At 36.2% G+C, this 13064-nt stretch overlaps 1 protein-coding gene and 1 long non-coding RNA gene across 2 annotated transcripts in view; one reads left to right on the top strand and one right to left on the bottom strand.

The window, feature by feature from the left end:
- Positions 1-11347, top strand: part of LOC140500739 (uncharacterized) — a 48623-nt gene extending 37276 nt beyond the window's left edge. The window contains exon 5 of the long non-coding RNA XR_011965854.1: positions 5951-11347. This is a non-coding gene — a long non-coding RNA (uncharacterized lncRNA). The remainder of the gene's footprint in view (positions 1-5950) is intronic.
- The window catches only part of PIP4P2 (phosphatidylinositol-4,5-bisphosphate 4-phosphatase 2), a 75152-nt gene that overhangs the window by 7017 nt on the left and 55071 nt on the right, over positions 1-13064 (bottom strand). The gene's annotated exons all lie outside the window — the stretch shown is intronic.

Here is a 13064-nt window from a genome sequence, read left to right as displayed (position 1 = left end):
TCATGCTTGCATATAAAGTTACTAGGAAAGATGATACAGGCTTTACTGCCTAACTTCTGATGCTAGAGTGAAGGTTTACTATAGATTTGTCCTTTGGAATCTAGGAAGAGAAAGATGAGAAAATTTACAACCAAGACTTCCTAAGCTTGCAGGTCAGCTAAAGAAAGTTCACTGTCTGTCCCTCTATTCAGATTCCCTTCAGTGGAACAAAAAATGATATGTTTTAATTCTGTCTGGAACTAACCTACTAAGTGATAGAGTACAGCTAAGATATCTTGGTGTCTTAAGTCAGTTAGTGTCTTATACCAATTATCATCTCATACAAATTAATTTAGATATTGGACAAATTTCCAGGCTACAAAATAGTACAGAAGAAATAGTCAGGGCTCAACTACAACAATATTGTTGAAGACAAGAAAATTAATTGGATTCCCTGGTAATCAGAGGGAGAGAACAATGCCAATTCAACCTAGCAGACTTTAAGAAGTACTTGTCCACTGGCAGATGACTGGTTGTTAGGGCTAGATTAGAGTTCATATGGAGGGCATCTGACAAAAATGTAAATGAAGGGAAAATTACATTTGTGTATTCTCCTGAGGGTCAATTAGAAACCCTATAAAGACTTTCAGTGCCAAGATGGCACAGTGAGGAAAGAATCTTCTGAAGCCCTCCCAAATTCCCTTCCAAATAACTAGAAAACAGCCTCAGAATTGGTTTAGGAGCAGGAAAGCAGCTTACCAGCCCATCAGAAAAGTCTGTCTTACTAGGATCGGAGGGGAGCTGGATCTAAGAGCAGCAGCCTCACAGCAGGGGGACTGCAGCAAGGCTCCAAGCCAGGGGCAACGAACTAATGTGGCTCCACCCTCCTGCAAACCAGCAGCCCCTTATGCAGATGAGTAGTCTGTGCAGCACACTGAAGAAAATAATTCTTTAAAATTAGAATTGAACACATGGAAACTAATGACTCTATGAGACATCAAGATATGACAAGACAAAATCAAAAAAGTAAAAAAGAAAATAGAAGAAAATATGGAATTTCTCATTGGAAAAAACAGCTGACCTAGAAAATAGAGCCAGGAGAGATAATACAAGAATTAGTGGACTATCTGAAAGCCATGGTAAAAAAAATAAACAAACAAACCTGGACCAAATTTTCAAGAAGTTATCTGATATATTAGAACCAGAGGGCAAAATAGAAATTGAAAGAATCCATTGACCACTACCTGAAAGAAATCCCAAAATGAAAACTCCTAGAACATCATAATCAACTTTCAGGGCTCAGATATCAAGGAGAAAGTATTGTAAGCAGCCAAAAAGAAACAATTCAAATATTGTGGAGTTACAGTCAGGACTATACAGGATTTGGCAGCTTACATATTAAAGAACTGGAAGCCTTGTAATACTATATACCAGAAAGCAAAGGAGTTAGGATTACAACCAAGAATTGCCCAGCAAAATTGAAAATAATCTTTCAGGAGAAAAAAATGGACACTTAGTGAAAGAGGACTTTTAAGCATTTCTAATAGAAAGATCAGAGCTGAATAAAAAAAATTTGACCTCGAAATACAAGACTCAAGGGAAACATAACAAGATAAAAAAAGAAACAAGAGAAAGCATAAGAAATTAAATAATGCTAAACTATTCATATTTCTGTATAACAAGTTAATATTTGTAACTCTTAACAACTTTATTGCTGTAACAAGTAATTAGAAGGAGTTTATGTAGACAGAGGGTGACTTTCATGGGATAATACCCCAAAAACAAAAAAAAGGAGTGAAAAAGAAAATTTCACTGGAAGGAGGGGGGAGATTAAATGAGGTAAATTATCTTTCATAAAGGAGACATTAAAGAGCTATTGTAATGGAGAAGAAGATGTGAAGGGAGTGGCAGGCAAAGGCTTAAATACTACTCTCATCAAAATTGTCTCAAAGAGGGAATAACATACATTCTCAGTTGGATGTAGAAATCTATCTTATCATCTAAGGAATTAAAAAGCAACGGCAATAATAAAAGGGGGAAAAGGTGACTGATAAAAGAGAAGGTATCCTGGGGAAGGCAGTGATCAGAAGTAAAACACTTGTGAGGAAGGAAAGGGTAAGGGGATAAGAGAGAGAGAGGGACAAAAAAGCAAAAAATAGTATGGAGGGAAACATACCATTAATTATCATAACCATAAATGTGAATAGGATGAACTCACCCATAAAATAGATGGGGATAACAGCATCCTACAAAGTTATGTTGTTTATAAGAAACACATTTGAAGCAGAGAGGTAAAAAGGCTGGAGCAGAATCTATTTTTTTTCAGTTGAAGAAAATGGGTAGCAATCACGATCCCAAACAAAGCAAAAGCAAAAATTAGATCTAATTAAAAGAGACAAGAAAGGAAACTATACTTTGCTCGAAGGTACCACAGATAATGAAATCATATCAATATTAAACATATATAAACCAAATCATAGAATCTAAATTTTTGAAAGAGTTGAATGAATAACAGGTAGAAATAGATAATAAAATTATACTAATAGGTAATCTCAACTTTCTCCTCTCAGAACTAGATAAATCTAACCAAAAACATAAGCAAGAAAGAAGTAAAAGAGGTGAATAAAATTCTGGAAAAGATAGACATGATAGATCTCTGGAGAAAATTGAATGGGAATAGAAAGAAATATACCTTTTCCTCAGCAGTATGTGGCACATGCACAAAAAGTGACCATGTATTAGTACATAAAAACCCCACAACCAAATGCAGAAAAGCAGAAATGATAAATGCATCCTTTTCAGGCCATAATGTAATAAAAATTACATTCAATAATGAACAATGGAAAAAAAGATAAAAAATTAATTGAAAATTAAATTATCACAAAAAAACAAGTGGGTCAAAGAACAATCATAGAAATAATTGGTAATTTCATTAAAGAAAATGAAAACAATCAGACAACACACAAATTTATGAGATGCAGCCAAAACAGTACTTACTTAGGGGAAAATTTATATCTATAGTTGCTTACATCAGTAAAACAGAGAAAAAGCAGATCCAAGAATTGAGAATGTAACTAAAAACACTAGAAAAAGAACAAATTAAAAATCCCTAATTAAACACTAAATTGGAAATCCTGAAAATTAAAGGCAAGATTAATAAAATTGAAAGTAAGAAAACCATTTAACTAATAAAGCTAGATGATGATTTTATTTAAAAAATAGATAAACTATTGGTTAATTTGATTTTTAAAAAAAGGAAAGTAATAAAAATTACCAGTATCAAAAGTGAGAAAGGTAAATTCTCCAATGAAGAAGAAATTAAGACAATTTTAGGGGCTAATTTTCCTAATTATATGCCAATAAATTTGGCAATCTAAATGAAATGGATTAATCATTTACCAAAATAATTTACCCAGATTAACAGAAGAAGAAATAAAATACATAAATAACCCAATCTTAGGAAAAGAAATTGAACAAGCCATAAATGAACTTACTAAGAAAAAATCCCCCAGACCAGATAGATTCACAAGCAAATTCTACCAAATATTTAAAGAACAATTAATCCCAATATGATGTAAATTCTTTGAAAAAATAGGCAAATTCTTTTTATGACACAAATATGGTGCTGATACCCAAATCAGGGAGAGCCAAAACAGAGAAAGAAAATTACAGATCAATTTCCTTAATGAATATTGATGCAAAATTTTTAAATAAAATACTAGCAAAGAGATTATAGCAAAGATCATACATTATAACAAGGTAGGATTTTATGCCAGGAATGCAGGACTTGTTCAATGTTAGGGAAACTATAAGCATAATTGACTATCTCAATAACAAAACCAGTAGAACTCATATGATTATCTCAATAGATGCAGAAAAAGCCTTTGACAAAATATAGCACCCATTCCTGTCAAAAACACTAGAGAGCATAGGAATAAATGAAGCTTACTTTAAAATGATAAGCAATATTTATCTAAAACCATCAGTAAGTATTATCAACAATGGAGAAAAGCTTCCCACAACAATCAAGGTGAAGTAAGAGGGCCCATTATCACCCCTGTTATTTAATATTGTATTAGAAGTACTAGCAATAATAGAAGAAAAAGGAATAAAAGGAATTAGAATAGGCAATGAGGAAGCAAAACAATCACTCTTTGCAGAAGATATGTTATATTTAGAAAATCCCAGAGATTCAACTAAAAATGTTCTTGAAATTATCAACAACTTTAACAAGGTTGAAAGATCCAGCTTCTTAAGGTACTTGGGAATGGGTAGCTGTAAATGCTGAGTCAATCTTAGTGACATTTGAAAGATTATTTAAAGTGCGGAAGGTGCCAGGAGATAGCAAAAGGACAAATGTTGCCTCAGTTTTAAAAAATGGAAATAATGTAGTCTAAAAACCATAAGCCAGGGAACTTGTCTTTTATTCCTGGAAAAGTCATTAAAGTGCTCTAGAAAGTAAAACAGTGATTACAAAGAGCCAACATGGTTTTATTACATAAGCAGCTAAGCAGCACAGTGGCCTGTTGTCAAAAAGTTCTGAGTTCAAATTCAACCTCAGTCACTTACTATGTAAATACTTATTCCGTCCCATGAAGGACAGACAAGTCATGTGAGATCTCATTTCTTTTTTTGACAGGATTAGTAAATTAATAGGTAATGATTATGCTATGGATAGAGTGTATCAAATATTATCAAGGTTTCTGATAAATTATCTCATACTAGAGAAGATGAAGAGATGTAGATTAAACAAGAAAATAACAATATTGATTCAGAACTGGCTAGACAACTGAACTCAGAGAGTAAGTTTTTAATGGTTCAATGTCAGTCAACTTGGTAAGAGCTCTCCAGTGAAGTACCTCAGAGACTCTGTGCTTCTTATCGTTTTTATTGGTGATTTTAAAAAAGTCACAATGTCATGCTTATTGAATTTACAGAAAACAAAAAGCTGTGAGAGCTACACAAAGCATGATAGGATCCAAAAGAATCTCAACAAGCTAAAACACTGGGCTTAATCTAAGAGTCAGCTAGGGGGTGCAGTGGACAGAGCTTTAAGCCTGGAGTCTGGAAGATTGATCTTGGACACTTATTAGCTATGTAACCCTGGGCAAAATCTCTATTACATGGAAGCTTGACAGTATTATGTCCTCATTAGACCTCTTCTGGAATATTGTGTGTAGAACTGAGAACTGCAGTTCGAGGACATTAATAAGCTGAAGAGTGACCTAAAGAAGGGAATCAAGATGGTTAAGGACCTGGCATTCACATCATGCTGATTAGCTGAAAGTACAAGTCATGTTTAGTCTAGAGAAGAGAAGGCTCCATGGGAACATGATCCTTATTTTAAAGTATTTGAAGGATTGTCATGTGAAGAAAGAGGCTAGGCCTGGAATCAGGAAGGCCTCAGATGCTTACTAGCTGTGTGACCCTGTTTGCCTTAATCCACTGGAGAAGGAAGTAGCAAACCACATAAGTATCTTTGCCAAGAAAAGCCCATGGACCCCATAGTGTCCATGGGGTCATGAAGAGTTCTACATAAGTGAACTACAACATGTGGAAAAGTTATTAGACTTGTTCCATTGGGCCTCAGAGTTCAGAACTAGGAGCAAAAAGTGGAAGTTATGAAGAAACAAATTTGAGCCCAAAGTTATGAAAAACTTCCTAAAATTCAGAACCATCCCAAAGTAGAATGGGCTGCTTCAAGGAGGGATGGAGCTGTCTCTTTGAAGAACTTAAAAGTAGAGGTTAGAGGATCATTTGTCAGGTACATTATTATGGGGATTCCTCTAGACTGGATGGGTGCTGAGGTTCCTTCCAAGGAATCAAAGTCTTCTCCTCCCACAACCTTTTAAAAATATTAAGAAAGCATTTTAAATTATCCTAGTCTGAAGCCTTTGGATAAATTTTTAAGAGAAATCCTTAATAACCTATATCAATTTCTGAAATGATGTCCTGCTCTCCTCTCTTTAAGTAATTTTGGAAACACGTCTCCTTTGAAGCAGTGAGGGCTTGTGACCCGTTGAGACCAAGACCAAGGGGACCCTTGATTGATCCACATAAGAGGAGTAGACTCTGAAGGGAATAAGAATAATCATCCACCAAAAAAAAAGAAAGAAAGAAAAGGAAAGAAAAGAAAGGAAAAGAAAAGAAAAGAAAAGAAATGAGTATTTAATTACTTTAGGTCACCTGTGACCAGCTGTCCAGGAAGAACTCATGAAGGGATTAGTCATAGAGGAACTGAGTGATTTTAAGAAAATGATTTTTTAAGGGCATGACCAAAAGATTAAGTGATTATTTTTCTGTTCAAGAAGAAAAATGTTAATCTTTACCTTACTCTCAGTTATATAATGATGTTTTATCACATTTTGAAATTGTTCTGTGTGGTGATATATCCAAGGGCATGGGGGCACTCAGTCAGTTTGGATATTTCTTGCTCTAATCTAGAAATGCTTGGATTCTGATTACTATTGAAGTTTTTCTTCAATACTTCTCTCACATAATGTGATTTTGTGAAATGAATGCTCCTTATTTATGTAACACTGTGTTTGGCATTATGAGGATTTTGAAAAGTATGGAGATGACTGTTTCTCTGGGATCCTAAAAATAATTTCACTATGTTTTCAATTTGACTTTGAAGAAAGAGGATTCTGATGAAAAATGTGTATTTTCTTCATTTGTATACTGTCTTGTTCTAAAATTTTAGAAGATCCACTAGAGAAATATTCATACCAGCAATGAATAATCATATGATATGAACAAAATCTTGCTCAAATGAATCAAGAACACAAGCCTATTCTCACATGGTTAGCATGTGATTAGAATGCTATAAGCGTTTTTTTTTGAAATGGTGTCAAATATTTAAGTACTTTTCATCCCACTGGCTTTTCTCTGCAAGGTATTACAACACCCCAAGCTTCTCTGAGTTCAGTTGTGATTATTACTTAAACATTAACTGGCTAGCCAGGGCTTATTAATGACTTTTTAGAAATAATTGGCAAAACAAAGACATTGTCTTTAAGAAATAATCAAAACCATGCCAGCATACTGTTGTAGAGGAAAAAAGGAATGACTTTATGAATACATATGGAAGAATTTTTTTGAAATATCAAACTCTTTGCTTAAATTATTATTAGTCTGTGTTTGTTTGTATGTCACTCTGGTTATTTAAAACTATAAAGCCATAAGCAGATACTGATCCTTCTCAAAGATTTTACTTCACCAAAGAAATAGAACTGAGATCAAAATAAGCCTTTTTTTCTTTTCTTTATTTATTTATTTTTCATTTGTGACACAGTTCATATCACATAAAACAATTCCAACTTTTGGTCAGGTGATACTTATTTTAAAGCATTTACAATTTAGACCACAAACGAATTTTTTTTTTTTTAACATTAACCAGTTGAGACACAAATAATAATTATGTATGCTAACTTCACAAGCCCTTGACCTAATTGTCTCCACACGATTACTAAGAATTAAAGGACCTAACTCGTTGTTGGTCTAAAGTCCTAAACCTAATAGCTTAATTTTAGACTTAACATCGAATGTTCCCCTACAAACAATATATAATTTAATGAATCTGGTATTAAGCTTACAAACTTTTTGACTATAGGAAATTGCCACTAAGAGTAGGGACATTGCAGGGAAACAATATTTCCCCAACTTCATGTCAATTCCAGGCAGGAGCAGACTGTCAACTTGCATTCAGTGAGGCTTAAAGTCAGCCAGGTGTCAGTGGGGAAATTGAGTCAGGAGAATCCTACCTCAGCCCAGGCTGAACAGTCGCTCTCCCACCCTTCCCATGATATCACCTTTTGCAGTTCATACCAGGATCTCACAGGCTTACTGATGGATTGGAGGCTCAGACTGCCTTTGTTGCTATCCATACCTGGAGTTAGACTTAGAAGAACAGCTAATAGTCCCATAGAATCTTAAAATAGCAAGTTGCAATAACCAGATTTCAGATATGACTATAATTTCACATTGGCTAAGAAACATCTTTTGAGTAAGTCTTAAGTGGCTTACATGCCTTTCTATACATGTTCCAGTTCCTGATTAAACAACAATCATAAAATCAATGCCAAATTTTCCCCAGGGTACCTGCCTCTAGGAAACAGACTAAAATTCTTTTCCCCAAACTAAAGATGTCTCTGATTTAGTCTCAGTAATTAATTCAGCCAATTGTTTTAATACTAATTGCTTTTACATCACTTTGTAACATGTCCAATTTTTCTCCCCATCTTTCCCCTCCCCTACCCCCTAATACCTTCCATTCTGATTACCCCTTCCCTCAATATACCCTACCTTCTGTCACACCCCACCCTTCCCTTATCCCCATCTTCTCTCTTTTCTTGTAGGGCAAGATAAATTTCTATACCCCATTACCTGTGTTTCTTATTTCCCAGTTATATGCAATAATGATTCTCAACATTCATTTCTAACACTTTGAATTCCAACTTCTCTCCCTCCCTCCCTCCCCATTTCCATTGAGAAGGCAAACAATTCAATACAGACTAAATATGTGTCATTTTGCAAAAGACTTCCATAATAATCATGTTGTGTAATACTAAGTATATTGCTCTCCATCCTACACTATTCCCCCTTGTTTTCTTATTCCCTCATTTGACCCTATCCCTTCCCAAAAGTGTTTATTTCTAGTTACTCCCTTCTCCCATTTGTCATCCCTTCTATCATTCCTCTCACCCTACTTGTTGCCTTGTCCCCTACTTTCCTGTAGTGTAAGAGATTTTCATACCAAATTTAGTGAGCATATTATTCCCTCCTTAAGTCATATGTGGAGAGAGTAGCTTCACTTTTCCCCTCTCCCCTTCTCCTTTTTCTCCTCCATTGAACAAGATTTTTCTTATCTCTTTTGTGAGTTATAGTCTGCCCCATTCCATTTCTCCCTTTCTCCTCCCAGTATTTTCCTCCCTCACCCCTTAATTTTTATTTTATTTTTGTTTTTTGGGGGATATCATCTCTTCTGATTCAACTCAACCTGTACTCTCTGTCTGTGTGTGTGTGTGTGTGTGTGTGTGTGTGTGTGTGTGTGTGTGTACAATCCTTCCACCTACCCAAATACTGAGAAAAGCCTTAAAAGTTACAAATATTTTCTTTCCATGTAGGAACGTAAACAGTTCAGCTTTAGAAAGTCTTTTATGAATTCTCTTTCCTGTTTACCTTTTCATGCTTCTCTTGATTCTTGTGTTTGAAAGTCAATTTTTTTCTTCAGTTCTGGTCTTTTTCATCATGAATGCTTGAAAGTCCTCTATATCATTGAATGACCATTTATTCCCTTGAAGTATTATACTCAGTTTTGCTGGGTAGGTGATTCTTGGTTTAAACTCAATTCCTTTGACTTCTGTAATATTCTGTTCCAAGTCCTTCTATCCCTTAATGTTGAAGCTGCCAGATCCTGTGTTATCCTGATTGTATTTCCACAATACTTGAAATGTTCCTTTTTAGCTGCTTGCAGTATTTTCTCTTTGACTTGGGAACTCTGAAATATGGCCACAATATTCTTAGGAGTTTCTCTCTTCAGGTCTCTTTCAGGAGGTGATTGGTGGATTCTTTCAAAATTTATTTTGCCCTCTGGTTCTAGAACTTCAGGACAGTTTTCCTTGATAAATTCATGGAAGATAACGTCTAGGCCCTTTTTTGATCATGTCTTTCAGGTAGTCCCACAATTTTTAAATTGTCTCTCCTGGATCTATTTTCCAGGTTAGTTGTTTTTCCAATGAGATGTTTCACATTATCTTCTATTTGTTCAAACTTTTGGCTTTGTTTTTTAGCTGTTTGGTTTATGTCATAGTCATTAGCTTCCCTGAACTCAGGCTTTCTGGACCTCTTTTTCCAATTGAAATTTGGCCTCTTTTTAAAGGTGTTATTTCCCTCAGCATTTTTTTGATTCTCCTTTAGCAAGCTGCTAACTTGCTTTTCAAGCTCTTCTATTGTCCAGTTTAAATTCACTTTGGAGGCCCTGGAGGCAGGGACCTTGACTTCCTCTGATAGTATGCCTTGTTTTTCCTCATCTGGAAGGATGGGAGGAGACATCTCTTCACCAAGAAAGTAACCTTCTATGGTCTTATTTTTTTCCCCTTTTTTGGACATTTTCCCAGCCAGTTACTTGACTTCTGAATCCTTTGTCAAGAGGATGGTCCTATTGCTCCTTCTCTCCCCAGTATCATGTTCAAGGCTGAGATTAGACTCAGCTGCTGGATTCCTCCCGGGGCTTTGGGTGGGGGTGGGGCTGTCACTGAGGGCTGAGGTTTAGATCAGCTGCTCCCTAACTCCAGAGGCTTTAAGCTGAACTGTCTGGACAATGGACTCAGGTTGTTTCCTGGCCACCATAGCTGCCTGCAGTCTGCTCCTGTTGTTACTGCTGTCAAGAACCCCATTCCCTTCCCACCCTGCTAGGAAAGCCCTCCCACGCTGACCTTTGGAGCTTTCTTTGTCACTTGTGGGTTGAGGCATCTGGGACTCTCCCTGCTGGGAATTTTGCCCTGGAGGTCTGTTCAGGTCCTGTTCCTCCCAGCGCTGCTTGGCCAGGGCTGTGCTCTGCTCTGCTCAGCATCCTGTGAGGCCTTCCAGGTTACCTTTGGCTGGAAACCTCTTTTGCTGTTTTTCCGTGGCTTCTGCTGCTCTAGAATTTATTGAGAGTCATTTTTTACAGGTATTTTGTGGGTTGTGGGGGAAGCGCTAGAGTATATACATCCTTCTACTCCACCATCTTGGCTCCACCCCCAAGCCTTTTTTTCTTAAGAGTTTTAGTGGTTCTATTAGCGACCTAACATTAGGTCAAATCCATTATTGTCACATAGCAATAAGCAATTCAACACTGGTTAAGTTCTGCACCAGGGATCATAAGGAAAAAAAGTCATTTGTTATTTATCACCAATAGATAACCTTCCGAATGACAGCGGTAATAGTCCTGCTGTACTTTCAAGGTCACATTTGGGGCTTTTTGCTCAGTTTACACACGACATTTTAGGAAGGATGATGACAAGGTGGAATGTCTTTCAAGATAGTAGAGAATATATTATATGAAGATTGACTGATACAATGAATAACTAATAGTTACTGTGAGCAACAATAACAACTAGCATTTATATAACAGTTGAAGAGTCACACAGTGATTTACAAATATCTCATTTGATGCTCACAACAATCCTGGAGAATAGGGGTTATTATTATTCCCATTTTACAATAATAAAACTGAGGCAGACAGTGGTTAAGTGATTTACTGGGGGTCAACAGCTAGTAAGTAATGAGGCTGGATTTGAACTCAAGTCTGACTTCAGTGCTTTGTCCACTGTACCACCTGCATGCTTCTAGGATAAGATGTATGTGTTTGTGTGTGTGTGTACGTACATACATACACATATGTGGGTATATATACCTTGTATATATATTATATATATATATATATATATATATCTCTGTGTGTGTGTATATATATACATCTGTGTGTGTATATATGTATACATGATGAAGGGGAATGGCAAGAATCATAACTATAGAAATGTTTGAAGGGCAGTAATGTGAGAATGGCATGAGGGGCAGCACTAAAGACAATGGATGGAAGTTGTGGAGAGGCAGATCTCAGACAGTATGAGGGGGTAAAAAACCTTAAGAAAGCACTCTTAAAGTGGAATAAGCTGCCTCTGAAAGCAGAGCATTTCCCTTAAATGGAAGACTTGAAGAGGAAGCTGTATGACTACTTGCTGGGAAGGAGAGATTCCTGCTCAGTTACATGGGGTATTAGGTGAACTTTGGCATCCTTCCTCACTCTAAGGTCCTGTGATTCTACACTGAGCTTTGAGATGTTATCTAAAAACATTCTTCATCATGATAAATCACCCAACCACAGTCTGAGGGATAGATGGAATATCGGGGGCCATTGGGGCAAGTTGCTTAATTTAGAAATGAGGAAACTGAGATGTAATGACTATGGATGATTACTAAACCTACATGTTCAAATCTGAAGTCAGCTAGATAAAGAGAATTCATTCCCTGACCCAGAAATTACTAGGAATTATATAGGGACAATAAAGTTTGGGGGACAAGGTGCTTGATTCACATATGTGGAATAGATACAGAGATATACAGTCTGCTGCATCCAAATTAATTCGCATTACGTTTGTCTATTGTGTATAATCATCTCATGTTCTCTCATAGTAACCTGACATTTCACATACAGATAAGCTGCACTGGGGTATTTGAGTAGTAAGGTAAGTCATCTTGTAGGGAGAAAGAAGAGAGACAGGAAAGCAGGAGGATAAAGACTGAATTTTGTGGACTAGACACATTTTTATATAAGACAATCACAGGACTACCCACTCCAAACTGGAAAGGACTTTCCAAAACACCCAGTCCAATTCCTTCATTTTATGGATAACGAAATCGAATCCAACAAAGGTAAAATGACTAGCTCAAGGTCATACAGGAAATGCCACAGTTGGGATATGAACCCAGATACTCTGACTCCAAATCCAGTGCTCTTTCAGTGGCTAGCTAAAGGGGGAAGAGAATTATCAGTCAGGTAAAAGGAGAAAAAGAATCAACAAATCAAAAGGGAGAAGCAGGTGAGGAGGGCATTATAGACAATAGTGTCAAAGCCTGCTAAGAAAAATTAAGAAGAATAAGTATTGGAGAAATGTCACTGTATTTGATAATGAAAAGGTCATTCTTGACCTTTGAAAACACAGTGTTAGAGACAGAAGAGAATCAAGGGATTATGGAGAGAATCAGTATTGAGGAAATGGAAGGGTAGGTGGTGTAGTGGAGAGACATCAAACACATGGATGGAAACATCCCCAAATGTGACTTGAAACAGATTAAACTATAACTGGGAAATAGCAAAATAAATAAAAATGAAATACAACATAGATAACATTACATTTTAAAACTAAGTCAATAAGCAGACTGCAGTGATCCTTATGTATAGATAAATCATTTTTATTTCAGTTTGACACCACTGGTATAAGCAGATAGAATGCTGAACTTGGAATCAGAAAGACCCAAATTCAAATCCAACCTCAGATATTTGTTAGCTTGTATGACCTTGGATAGGTCACTTAACCTCT

Source organism: Notamacropus eugenii, chromosome 4 (genome assembly GCF_028372415.1).
Source record: "Notamacropus eugenii isolate mMacEug1 chromosome 4, mMacEug1.pri_v2, whole genome shotgun sequence".
Lineage (NCBI taxonomy): Eukaryota > Metazoa > Chordata > Mammalia > Diprotodontia > Macropodidae > Notamacropus > Notamacropus eugenii.
This window is presented reverse-complemented; position numbering and strand designations above follow the sequence as displayed.